Source organism: Anas platyrhynchos, chromosome 12 (genome assembly GCF_047663525.1).
Source record: "Anas platyrhynchos isolate ZD024472 breed Pekin duck chromosome 12, IASCAAS_PekinDuck_T2T, whole genome shotgun sequence".
Taxonomy (NCBI): domain Eukaryota; kingdom Metazoa; phylum Chordata; class Aves; order Anseriformes; family Anatidae; genus Anas; species Anas platyrhynchos.
The window spans coordinates 15,489,746-15,502,500 of NC_092598.1; the positions used below are offsets into that span (position 1 = coordinate 15,489,746).

A 12,755-nucleotide genomic window follows, 5' to 3' on the forward strand; every position below is an offset into this window, starting at 1 on the left:
GCAGATGGTCCCCAGTGCAAATGCTGCCAATGCAGATTAACTCACTGACTCATACTCACTTTGGTACAACAATGTAAGCTACTTATTGTTAGACAAAAGTGTCATATTTTTCCCTACATCAGAAATAAAATCAAATTGAACCGTTCTTTGGAGTGGAGGGAAGGGTGGTAATTAACATTTCAAATGAGGTGTGTTTGCATCATTTACACTTTTCCTGACATCATTTAATTCCCCTGTGCATATGTTCCCATGACAACATCATCACCACAGATAAAAATTGCATCGGTACAACAGAAACTCTTCAAGATATATGACAACAGCTGTTTGTTTGTTTTTTTAAAAAATCCCTCTAATGATCTTCAGACTTTTAACCAGTGACCCCCTAATGGCTGATCCTTAATAAAACAAAGTACGCAGCTATTTGCATCTTCGCAGATGGATATTGGGAAGGGTTTGTGGTTTGGGTACTAATGGAATAATAAGTACCATGTATTGGATATGGTCATGTGGAGGAATACATTACAACACAGATAGATATCAGCTTTGATGTATGCCCATGCACAAGCTCTGCTCACAGAGCAATCCATGATTAAGTGCATGTGACATAGATGTTCTGAGTTTGTTGTAAGCATTTGCTAATCTGCATTTGCAAATTTCAGCGAATGTGCTCAAAATGAAAAACAAACATATTCAACTCGAATCCCCGGGAGACACTACACTGGATAAATTATTGTTCCATTGTTTCAACACTGTATTTTTATTGGAGAGCAATTCCTAACTACTAGCAGAGTACCAACGGCTTTCCACAACTGCGATGCTCTTCAGATTACAGCCAGAGAATGAAATCAGGGAGCTACCAAAAGCGCGACAATAATTAGTCTCTTATTTAATAGTCTCAGACAAGGCTTTAACTTATCCCATCCACAACTGAGTGCTCTGTTGACACTGAAGAGCTGTTTTTATTCTGCTTCCCATGGTGCACGATCGAGCCAGCCTCCCCAAAGAAGTTTAGTGGAGGATGGCCCTTGTTTAAGCCAGCCTCCAGCTTGTCACCAAACAATAGTTCAGGCCCAGCTGTGGCAGCATTTGGCTCGCACACTGCACGCACTGCCTGAAAAGCTGTTCCCCTCTTCTGAGGTGCAAGCAGAATGCACACCCTGCTCAGATAGCTCGGTCCTTTAACCAAAAAGCACGCCAAGGGCCAGGTTTGGGCATGCTCTCCAACAACTGCTCCAGAAGCAGCTCCCCAGCACTGCGCTGACAGACTGAACACGTCCTTTCCAAGAAAGCCTCTGCTCCAGATGTAGCTCTAAACCCAAAGTCGAAGCAATTCTGTAACTGTTGAGAGGAAAACAGCTGCATTAGAGGGCTCCAGACCCAAAGAGAAGTCAGAACCCATTCTGGGGGATTTGGCAATTACCAGCCAAACGCTGCTTTGTTTATCATCCTAAAGAGCAAGCAGGGATGCAGGCAATCAGCAGCACAGGAACACCACGCTGCAGAGAAGAGCTGCACTACCAAGATGCCTCACAGAAGCACCAACCACTGTACTCGCTGGTAGGCAATGGGCCAAATAATGGCAGAAAACAACCTGAGCTACGCTGAGAGCAGCCCCAGTTTTTTGACGTGTTCACAGAGATTACCTGCTTTTAGCCTGAGTTCCACCCAAGCTGGTAAAATGTTGATCTGCTGCTACACCTGTGGCTGGGGAGCTTATGAGGGTTCAGCTCCTGCCCCATTTTGACGTGTCTTGATAAATGCAAAGTGCTGCTGCTCCCACACGCTACCACCCACCCAGCCCAGACCTGCAGCGTCAGGGGGCAGAAGCTGAGGCATCGCGGTTGCCAAACAGACACTGACTGTGACAATGCATTGCATCAGCGCTTGTTCTGAACCCCAGCCAGCCGAAGGGGAGCTCTGGCACTTGGGGTTCAGAAGCCCAGGTGCAGCCGCCCCAGCAGGGAGGCAGGCGAGCTGCTGGTACTGCAGAACCTGCGAGCTGTGCAGGAGTACAACCACCAACAGTCCTCTTCGTGGGTTATCAACACAACTGGCAGCTCGGCTCAGCTGATAGAGCCGTTATTGCTGGTCATAACACCAGACACTGAAAGCACGCCAGCCAGTTTTCAGATCCCAAGCTGGCTCCGCAGCAATTACTAAAAAAAATAAGTATGCACCATCAAGGGAGTCACTGAAGGATAAATATGGATTCCCACAATGACAGTTAAATAGAAACACTTCTGACTGCATTTGAGGCAAGACATAAAACTGCTAAAGTCAAGAATTAATTTTCAATTGCAAACAGGATTATAGAATTTTTAAAATCTCAGAGGAATTCAAAAGTCAAAGGTATTGTAGATCATCCTGCCTTTCTCTCTCCCTCACTTCAGACCACAATCATAGTTCTGATGTGGAAATTTCCTTATAAAGGCAACAGATTTTTATTTTTTTTTTTGGTAGCTCTGCCATCATATTAGTATAGCGAACCTACGTACATTACTTAAATCTTGTACCTTGCCCTTCTGAAATAAGGGGAAAACGGGAACTTAAAACATGAAGAACCCTGCTTCTTAGAAGAGCAAATGCAAAATGACATTTGCAAATAATCATCTACCAGGAACGCTATATTCTCTGGAAAATGCTTGTTTTAATGCATGGCTGTGAATGAGACAAAAAGCTAAACAGTGTTTCCAGGAAGAAAATGCTTTTTCTTTTCTTTTTTTTTTTTTTTTTTTTAAGTAATCTTGCATGGATATCATACTATTTTGAAGACAGATTCACATTTACCATCCTCCAATGTTGTTGACCTTTACTTCGATTAGCAAAACGTTAAACCTCATTTATTAATAACATGCATGGAGAATGCTTCGTTACCATTTACACATATATGAATTCTGCTCCAAGATATACACATGAACAGAATTGACACTAAGGACTTGTAAACCCCAGTACCAACCAAGCTATATGCACAATGTTGTGCCAATAGCAAGGACTGAAAATACTGAACATTCGTTCAGAGATTCTGAACAATATTTTGTCATTACGTGTCATCAGAGCTTCAAAAACCCTGCAGTCAGTGTCTATGCAGCTTGCTCAAGCTAAAATCACATCATAGTGACCTTACCACTTCACATTTTGATTTTTCATTCTTCCTTAGGAAGCTCCTAAGAAGCCTGACCAGCCACGCACAGGTTTGTACCAGAAAACATGCTTTGGAAGTGCAATACGGGGTAGAAAGCACAACTGCTTTACAGTTACTGTGCCATAGCTCTAGCTTCAGTACGGCCACACTGCATGGCCTGGGAGAATCCCTGACCTTGACCTGTTAAACAGAATCACACCTTTCATACCAACTTTACAAGCGTGTGAAGAAGTTTGGTCAGTCACATTTATAAAGTGACCTGAAAACCTCAGAAGAAGGGGACTGGGTACTTGTGCTGCTCCCTCACTCCTTTGCAACTCCCTGTGAAGTGACTGACTAGATTTAGGCTGACCCACAGATCTCTAAAACCCTGTATCTATACCAATACATCTACACACATATCACTTGTTTTCTAAAATTTAATTTCATTATTAAGTCTGAAGCACGTAGGTTCTGAGCCCGAGGTTTGCAGAGCACGTTTAGAGCAGCACCTGAAACACTTGATGACAACGTGAAAGGAGCTGGATGGCTACATGGTTCTGGCATCTCATCCCTGCCTTTGGCGACCTCACCAGCTCATTACACAGGAAAGTTACAGAGAGCTTAGTGCCACTCAGATGGTGGGAACCGGGAGAAAACCAACTAAAACATTTTGACGGGCACCTTCACATATAGCATGTACTGTGAAATGAGCCGTGGTGTCCCGAAGTTTGGTCTCCTATGGCAAAACTGCTCAGTGAATACATACTTGGTTCAGAAACAAGTCCTCAAATGTATTTAGGAATGCTTTGAATACTTAAAAACCCAACAGCTAAGATAGCACTGGAAACCTGCAGACCTGATGTACTTTCAAACAGTAAATCCTTTTTGAAGTCATCACTGGTATCTTCTACTTTCCTCTTCACAGCTCATTACAGCTCAGGCCAGCTTCACACATTTGCATGCTCATCTAATTATATTTGTTAGAGCATGGATGTTTGTAACCCAGTGTAGTACAAGCTGTAGTGTTGATATAGTAACAGCAGTGCAAACATGCCCTACTTCTGTACGACATAGGGCTGGCCTACACGGTAATGTGATTGTATAATAATCTGCAGCATTCAGGTATACTATTAACTCCATGCTAATTACTGCATGTTCAGATGAGGTGAGTGAGGTAGCTTACTCTTATGCAAAACAATAAACCACTTCACACAGATGCACTTACGTTGCTTGCTAAGGCTATGTCTAGAGGCCTGAGCAATGAGACAAATGAAACACGCTTGGGATACAGCTGGGCACCAAGGGCAGCCTGGCCATAAGCAGGGGGCTTCAGAGCAAGTGGCTGGTGGAGGTAAAAAGCCCACTGAGGATCCTCCTGCACGCTCCCAGAATTGCTGAATTTGAGTCTAAGTGTAGCCTGAGTGCATGAGGAGCAGGGTGAACACCAAAGGTGCTCGGCAGTGGCTCCTCTATGTGGGTAAGCATTGCTTCACTCACATGGATGGGAAATATCAGCACATTCGTATCAACTTAATTATCGGCACAGTTAGAAGTTGCAAAACTTGTGTTTAGACAAGGCTTTAAAACTTTTTCCTTACTGTTTGGAAAGTTGGTTTTACTGTTCCTCTACCGTATTTTCAATGGTTTCATATGTCATTCCTTGTTGAAGCCCAGGACTCTGTATGGTCTAGTGGAAGGGAATGGGTCTTATTACTCTGAATTTTACTTTAGTTTAAAATGGCCACTGTAAAGATAAATTGCCTTAAAAAAAAAAAAAAAAAAGACCTCCAAATCATTAGAAATACTTCCTAACCTTGCCATAAAGATTTCTTTTACCACTGTGACCTTAATGAGAATGTTTCCCTTAAGAATTGTGGAGAGTTTTATGAGAAAGTAACAACAAAACAGTGAGAAACCTTAGCAACATTGAAAAAAATCAATAAGAGAAAAAAAATAAAATCATCTCTCAGGAAAAAGGCCAATACCAACTTTTAAGATGACCAAACTCTAATATCCTCTCATTTGTAAGTTTAATTTGTTTTCTGTACTATTTTTATCTCACTGAACTGTTATTATGTGAAGCACAGAAAAAAACATCTTTTACTTAGGAGAATTCTTGACCAGCTTTCTCCTAAATATGATATTCTTGGGAAAACAGGATATCACTTAATAGATGGAAAGAACAGTCCACAGCCACAATACACAAAATCTGATCTACAGTTCCAGCTAATCCACTGCTTGGCATATACCTAGTTTTCTGCATGTGTGACGTGTTCCCTAAAAGCCACCGATTCCCATCAAACACCTCAACAGGCCCAGGAGTGGAGCATCAGTCTGAGCACCCTGCCAAAGCTATGCCCAGCGTACCACAATATAACCTCAGCCCACCTCCAAAGCCACCACAGGTGAATTGAGCATCCCAAGGATTAGCAATAACCCCAATGATGGTGAGAAGCAGTTGCGGCCGTATAAAGAACATTTTGGAGAAAATCTGACCTTGCCGATATCCACAGATCTCCAGTGCTCTGTTCCAGCAGGAGTTGTCCCAGCCCATGGAGACAGCCTTCCAACTGCAACGCCAGCCTTGCCTGCCTCTCCACTGCTAAGAAGATGGCCACAGACCCTGTGAGAGGAAGAAAAAAACCCTCTGTCTTGGTACATTTTTCTACTGCACCTTCATGGTTTGCACATCCATATTTCACCTTTTATTATTATAAAATAATTAGTCTGAATCATCAGCAAAAATCTCAGCATTATAAATAAAATTTTGTAAAATTTCCTATTTAGTGGAAAAGCATTTTTATTCTCAAAAATCAAATTCTCCAGTACAAAAATGTCAAGCCTTCAGTCGACTGACAGTTCCGAGGAGGAAAAGGGAAAGACATCTACAGACCTTTCACTAGTTAGCTCCTTGATTTATTACACAATTGCAGTATTCTGAAAGCCATTCTGAAAAAAAAAAAAAGCCTCATTCAGTTACATGTTTTGAAATTTGATGACCAAGCAGCTATATAGCATTTCTTTTTTAAAAAAGCCAATGACATTTCTGTCTTGAGAAGCAACTCCGCTTATATATACGTTTTAAAGAACAAGTTGTTCTTGAAGCAGCAGGGAAGTAAAGCTGTCCAAACAACAGAAGAAACATCAACAACTCTGGAGACTGAAAGTCCCCCACTTAGATTTTATTCTGAGCCTTGATTCACAGCATTACCTTCCAAGGGATGGAAAGAAACCTTCTCTATAGCCACGAGCTTCCTGCAGAGGAATCCAAAGAATCACACACCGCAGTGATTCTTCCAATGACCACCATCATGTCTACATCACAGATATGATATGGCATTAAACAGTGATCTCTTCCAAGCTGAGCTGCGTTAGTGAAAGAAAGCAATCCTACAATGAAGCCCAAACTTTATCAGACCTTAAACATGTCCAAGAAATCTCAGCAAGAACAGAACTTTGACTGCTTTACTGTTTTCTAGAACTGCCATGTCAGGTCCGATACCATATATTTTTTAATATATATATTGGTAATGGAAACCAAAGAACTGAATAAACCAAAAATCTTTCTGAACAGTCCTTTCAGGATACATACGAGTAGTCGGATGTACACTACTTCTCAGGTCTTTGAAGAAAAGTACTCCATGTGCAGAAAGGTACTTCTGGAAGTTCAATGCAACGACCAATATTTATTCAGAGATCCTAAACTACAGAACTAGAATCCAGAACTATATAAAGAGAACATTTCACCAACTGCTGAAGTCAGGTATCTCAGGCATGGAAGACAGCAACCATTCAATATAACACCACAATGCCACGTACAAGTTGAGGATACGTGAAAACCAAACAGGAAAAAAGTGAAACAGCTCTAACTTAAACTAATTGCTCCAGGTCTGGCCAATGGCACTGAACTTGTACTCCTGCTGCTGCTGGACGTACCTACGTGTCTGTAACATAACAGCCACAGCCTCGACGTTACGCCTCATTGAGAGTTATCATCTTCCCCATCCAGTGTCCCTCCCCATCCTCATCACTAGCTATTACATTGATTCAGAAAATGACTCCAAAGGAAAAATACCACTCGCTAATTACTATGGAGTGGAGTTCATTCAGCACTTCAAGTTTCCTTGGAGGCTTCTTACCCAAACATTAACCCTCAACCAAACCAACCTCAGCTGTTTCAACATTCTTTTTTTTTTTTTTTTTTTAAAGCGTGTATATAAAAGAAAAGCCAGGCCAGTTGCAGTCAGACTTCTTGGCAATTTAACATTTTTAACCAAAGTAATTTATAAATTATGCAAGTGGAATATTTATTTATGTGAAGAATTTTGTGGGTTTTTTTGAAAGGTGGGGTTGGAACTGCTTTTATTTGGTAAGTGACTGAGAAATCTCTGAATGTTGTCTTGTATAAACTTCACAGCAGCAGTGACATTACAGAACAATTTTGCTTTTGTTGAGGGAATATGTACATTTTAATTAGATATTTTAATTACTACCCGGTTGCTTATATATAGCTATGTGAACTGAAAATGGTTTGGGCTTTACTTTTTGATCTGTCCTAATATAAAAGGCGGTGTAATTTAAGCACAACAAAACTGGAGTGTTCTTCTCTCCGCAGCACGAGGGGAAAGACACGCAGCAGGAGCTGAACGAGGACTTGAAAGGAGCCGTGCTGGCCGCCTATCAGGGTCCCCCCATTTGCACACCAAAGGTAGGAGACATCTGGGGCAGAGCCCGTGCAGTGCCTTCTCGCCGGCCTCGGCAGCGCCTGCGCCGGGGGAATTCTGTCCCAGCAGAAACGGGGCTTCCAGCTCTTTCATGCTGCTCCAGCCTGTTTACCTACCATGGAGGGGTCAGAGCACAGGAAGAAATCTTAACCCGACGTTTGAGGCGGAGAGCGCTGCGAAGCCAAGGACCTGGCCACATGTGGGATTCGCTCATCAGCACGGCTCCTGCAGCCAGCGCTAATGCAAGCCCCAAAAGTAGGGCAAAAAACCTCAGCTGAGCTGCTCCTGCTTGCATCCTACCTGGAGACTGAAGTTGTGGTGAAGAAGTGCTCCAAGATGTTGTAACAGGCAACACAGAAACGCTAGGTATTTTTTGGGGGGTTATATTTAGAAAGTTACTGAATGGCAAGATGTTATACGCCTGCCGTGCACGTTACGTTTTCCACACAGGCATAAATAACGCAGTCAGATAAGCACGGTCACTCGTGAACCTACACACAGTCACCACGTTACTCTTCACTTGTCTGGATATTTTGGGGGAGGCATCCCCCGCCCAGCTGAGCGCCGAGCTGTCCCGCAGCGGGGCTGTGCTTGGCCACCCTCCAGCTCTGGACACACCAGAGAGCAGAGGCAAGTCGACGGAGGAGGAGAACACAAAGATGAGGGCAGTGAGAGGAAGGAAACTATCAGATGTCACAGTCCCAACAAGCCCTTGCTTTCGGTAGGATCAGCTAGAGGGTTCGTAATACTCTTCTAACACCATGCCTAACACATGATAGTAGCCAGGCTGCTACAACCCAGTGAAGGTAGTAAAAGAAGGGCTACAGAATAGACCCCTCGCAAGCACAACAAGGTATAATTCACTCTAAAGCTCAGAGCAGGTACTGAACAGCACTTCTGTAAACTGCTGCTTTGCATAGACCAAAAGCATGAATTGTGCCCAGATATGTAAGACTTAGGGGGGGAAAGAACTATTTTAAACCACACCATATTAACAGGAGATCTGGCCAGGTACTAGAGCAATTGAATTTCTTTTAAAAAAGCAAATCTTTTGATAAAATGTATCTGCTGTAAAACCAGTTTTAAAAATTCCCAGTACATTTTTTAATGGAATCCCATGTTAGGTGTATCAGGTAACGTGCCTCACTGAAACAAAGCGTTTCTGTTTTCCAGCCAACTAATAATCAGGTTGCATGTGGTGGCCCTTAATGGAAAGAACAATTGCTATTAAAGGAACATAGCAATTAAACTGCTGGGGCTATATTGCCACATCCTCCAACTTAGCTTTAGGAGTGGGCTTTTTATGATGCAACCTCCACCAAGATTTCTTCACAGAGATTCTCTTGCAATGTGTCAAAGGCAAAGGTTTGCTCTCCACCTCTGTTCAGAAGCTGCTCGTAAACCCAGGGGAACTTTCAGGCTGCAGGAGGCCAAAGCTCTCCATGCAGTGGCCCGATTGCCACCACCAGCCAGTTATCCTTGCCATGATCGTCGCTGCCTTCACTCACTGAGATATGAGGTCCCTACAAAAATTAACGTGATTTGTAGTGCCACCTCTCTACTGGAAATTTCTCCAGTAGGAAGGGGTGTGTTATTCACATTGCAGCTCTGAGCTATACTTACAAATACATTAGAGGCTCCTGCAGCCAGTAATCTGGTGGAATCGCAGCTGAAGAACTCCAGCTGTGGTCCTGAAGGCAGGCGTTGAGATCTTGTAGTCGATGCCCAGATCTCAGAAGCATGATCTGGCCCTGGACATGATAGGCTTCCCGTACAGAGCAGCGTTACCATAATCCCTCTCTTGTCATGAAGTATTCAATTTTCTTTTTCATTCTTAGAAAATAAAATGCTAAATTACCCAGTTTAGTAGGTCAATGTCAAAACTTACGATGAAAAAGGATCTTCCTAAGAGAGTTTCTTAAAACCTGTATAATCAGGTTGGTAATGCTGCCCACAGGGAAAACCCATTAGCAGAAATCTCCAGCACATTTCAGAAAGCTGAACCTAAGTGGATTGTGGGTGTGCCTACCCATTTGTTAAACTGCAAGCAGTCCACCTCATCCAGAAGCGTTGCTACATCGCAGTGTGATGGTTTCCCCCGCGTGCTCCTGCTCTTGGGGCAGGGACGGACTCGTGCAGCCACTGGGCAGACTTCGCGGTGACGACGAAGCAGCCGACACCTTCCTTGCACAACTGGAAGAAATTCTGCAGCCGGTCTAAAGGGTTAAGCTCTACCCCTGAACTTCAATACTCTGCAATTCTATGCACTCTCTTTTTAGAGTACTCTTCCTTCCTTCCTACCCGCTAACACAATAGGGAAAGCTTTGTTATCATTAATCATCTTCGGAGCCCTGGGGACTCGGAGCATGGACGCTGCCGCAGCCTCACCAAGCAAACCCATGCAGACATGCACCGAAGTTTCTGACAGAGTTCACTCCTGCAGATTTTCATTAGTGACCGGATTTACGAGCTGGGGACGTGGTTAATGGTTCATCTAAAAACTCAGAGGAACTCTATCTTTAATAATTATCACCAGAATCAATATTTTCAATTAAAGGATTTGAGACTTTTTCTACCCCCATGCCATGAAGGTCCGTAATCTGCATAGGGGGAAAAAATGGATTTTTTAGGCTAAAATCAAATAATCTCTTGCAGTGCACAGAAGCACCATATTAGGAAAGGTGAGATGAGCAAGCTGAACGAAGATGGAAATGCATCCAAAGTGGTACATTTTTGAGAGAGAATGATTGTGCCCTAACAGAGAACTATTTAGGCAAACTAAACACTTTAAGCAGCAGGGTACTGCAGGAGTTTAGCAACAGTTGTTTGACTAAGTCACCTTGCCAGCCTCCTAACAAATGGCCCCCCAAAAGCAGCCTGTCTTGTAATTTCTGGAGACTTAGAAGGAAAAGGATATCCTGTAGAAATTATAGAAAAGCAACAGGGCTGAGAAAACATTTGTAAATAAGTCATCAACATTCCAATTACATCTCTGACTCCTTGATCTAAATGTCTTGGGTTTTTTCCATGCATTCTGATACATACAACTCATTTAAAAATATATACTCAGTACAGAAAAACAAAGACAACAAAACAATCCTGGTTTCTCAAACAGGATTTTTATCTGCAGGTGCAAATTCTGCACCTATTAATAACTGTTTCCTCAATTTAATGCCTGTTCTTCATAAAAAATACAGCACTAACGTTAATTTATCCAATTGCCTATCTGAAGCTGCAAGATGAGAGGTTGAGTTGTAGAGAAACCAGCTTTAAAAACTCTTCAGACATCTACAAATTCCCCAAAACAATCCAGTAACATAATTCTGTAACTAAAAATAAATCAACAGCTTCTGATTGAGGGTCCTGTCTCAGCATCCCCAGTGCCATACACATCACACACTGGTTCTGTGTCTGAAGCTATGTGAACACCAAAGAGTTGCGCAAGTGCACGACAAGTTAAATGTCCCCACTGATCTGCAAAATGTTTATTTTTAGGTGTAATTGTAGTAACTACACATGCAGTTTAGGTCCATAGCATTGATTTTACGTGCCTACCCCCATGCTACTACAATATTGATAATTTGAATCCAATTTATTCTCCTTGTTTATACAGCTAACAAGATGTGTGTGTACACAGCGTGCTGTGAGCTAAGACCACATCTTGTTCCAAAGGAACAAGAAAAACTAAGACAAGAGATGACAGGAACAGTGAGGCAGAGGGACTGGGCAGTGTGCAATGGAGGTAACTGGGCTCACACCATGAGAGTGTTCATGGCATGGGTGAAGACCTGGGACTTAGACACCTCTGGAGGTAAATGGAAATGCCCTGCAAAGCAGTGCCTCAAACCCAGGGACCGTGGGCACTTTTCCCATCAGGTTTACATTTATAAGAAGGGATTTTCAGTGTTTCCATACTTTAAGAAGGGCAATACAAAGATAAATAGAGTAAGGAGGAAGAGGTGGCGACCAAATAGTGACAGTAGTAGCCAAAACCATGGACATATCTAGGAAAGATGGGATCTGGCAGACTTGGGTAAGAGACCCAAATAGGATGCAGATGGAAACACTAAATAAGTAACCAGTTACCTCCCTTCTACCCCAGGCAATGTCTGCTGCCTCACCTTGAGGGTGCCCACAGAGGGAAAGGGGTTGCGGGGCCACACCAGCGGCTGTGTCCGTCAGAGGTCAGGCCATCTCCAACCCATCTCCAGCCCATGCACTGGAGGCAGGTGGTCTCATCAAGCACAGCACCCTCACCTGGGCACGGGGTATCTGCCTGTCCCCACCTGTGAGGACTGTTCTCCCAGGTGCTTTATCCCATCATTTCAGACTTCTTTTTTCCCTCATTTTGATCAATATTCACCACAGCACATTATCCCTTCCTTTAAATTGCTGTTGCTTTCTTTAAGAGCATAAGCTTTACACTAACTGTATTTTAATTGCTGTTTACACATCCCTCAAGCATGCATAATCATGAATTGTTCAACAAAGGCCAGGACATTTTATAAATAAAATCTCACTTGCTATTGAGAATGACAATACTAGCTGGCAGCATCTGGATGCATTTTCAAAGTGAAGATTTTACTTTTACAAGACAAGACTGAAACCACAGATAGAATAAGCTGGTGTGAAACCTGCAGAAAGCTTTTTTTCCCCTCCTGTTCATCGAATAGCAGCGTAAGTCGGCGAGTGGGAGGAAAGTTAAAGCTTACACACAGCCCAGCATGCCAGCCCGTGCCCTACTGAGATGCTTGACTGTCTACCGCTTCTGAGCAGCTGGAAAAACGTCAAACTGTCATCACTGATTAAAATGGGATTTTATAGAAAGCATCACACGTGTTGTCAGAATTCTAGACTTCCTTCCACACAATGGAAGCACAATTTTGCCTTGCTCTTCCTCTTGCCGC

The 12,755-nt window shown here is 43.0% G+C and overlaps 1 long non-coding RNA gene across 19 annotated transcripts in view; it reads right to left on the reverse strand.

Annotated features, from left to right (window-relative positions):
• The window catches only part of LOC101802362 (uncharacterized), a 210,804-nt gene that overhangs the window by 123,151 nt on the left and 74,898 nt on the right, over positions 1 to 12,755 (reverse strand). For all 19 annotated transcript variants that reach the window (XR_011812193.1, XR_011812206.1, XR_011812200.1 and 16 more), the window contains one exon: positions 5,621 to 5,747. This is a non-coding gene — a long non-coding RNA (uncharacterized lncRNA). The remainder of the gene's footprint in view (positions 1 to 5,620; positions 5,748 to 12,755) is intronic.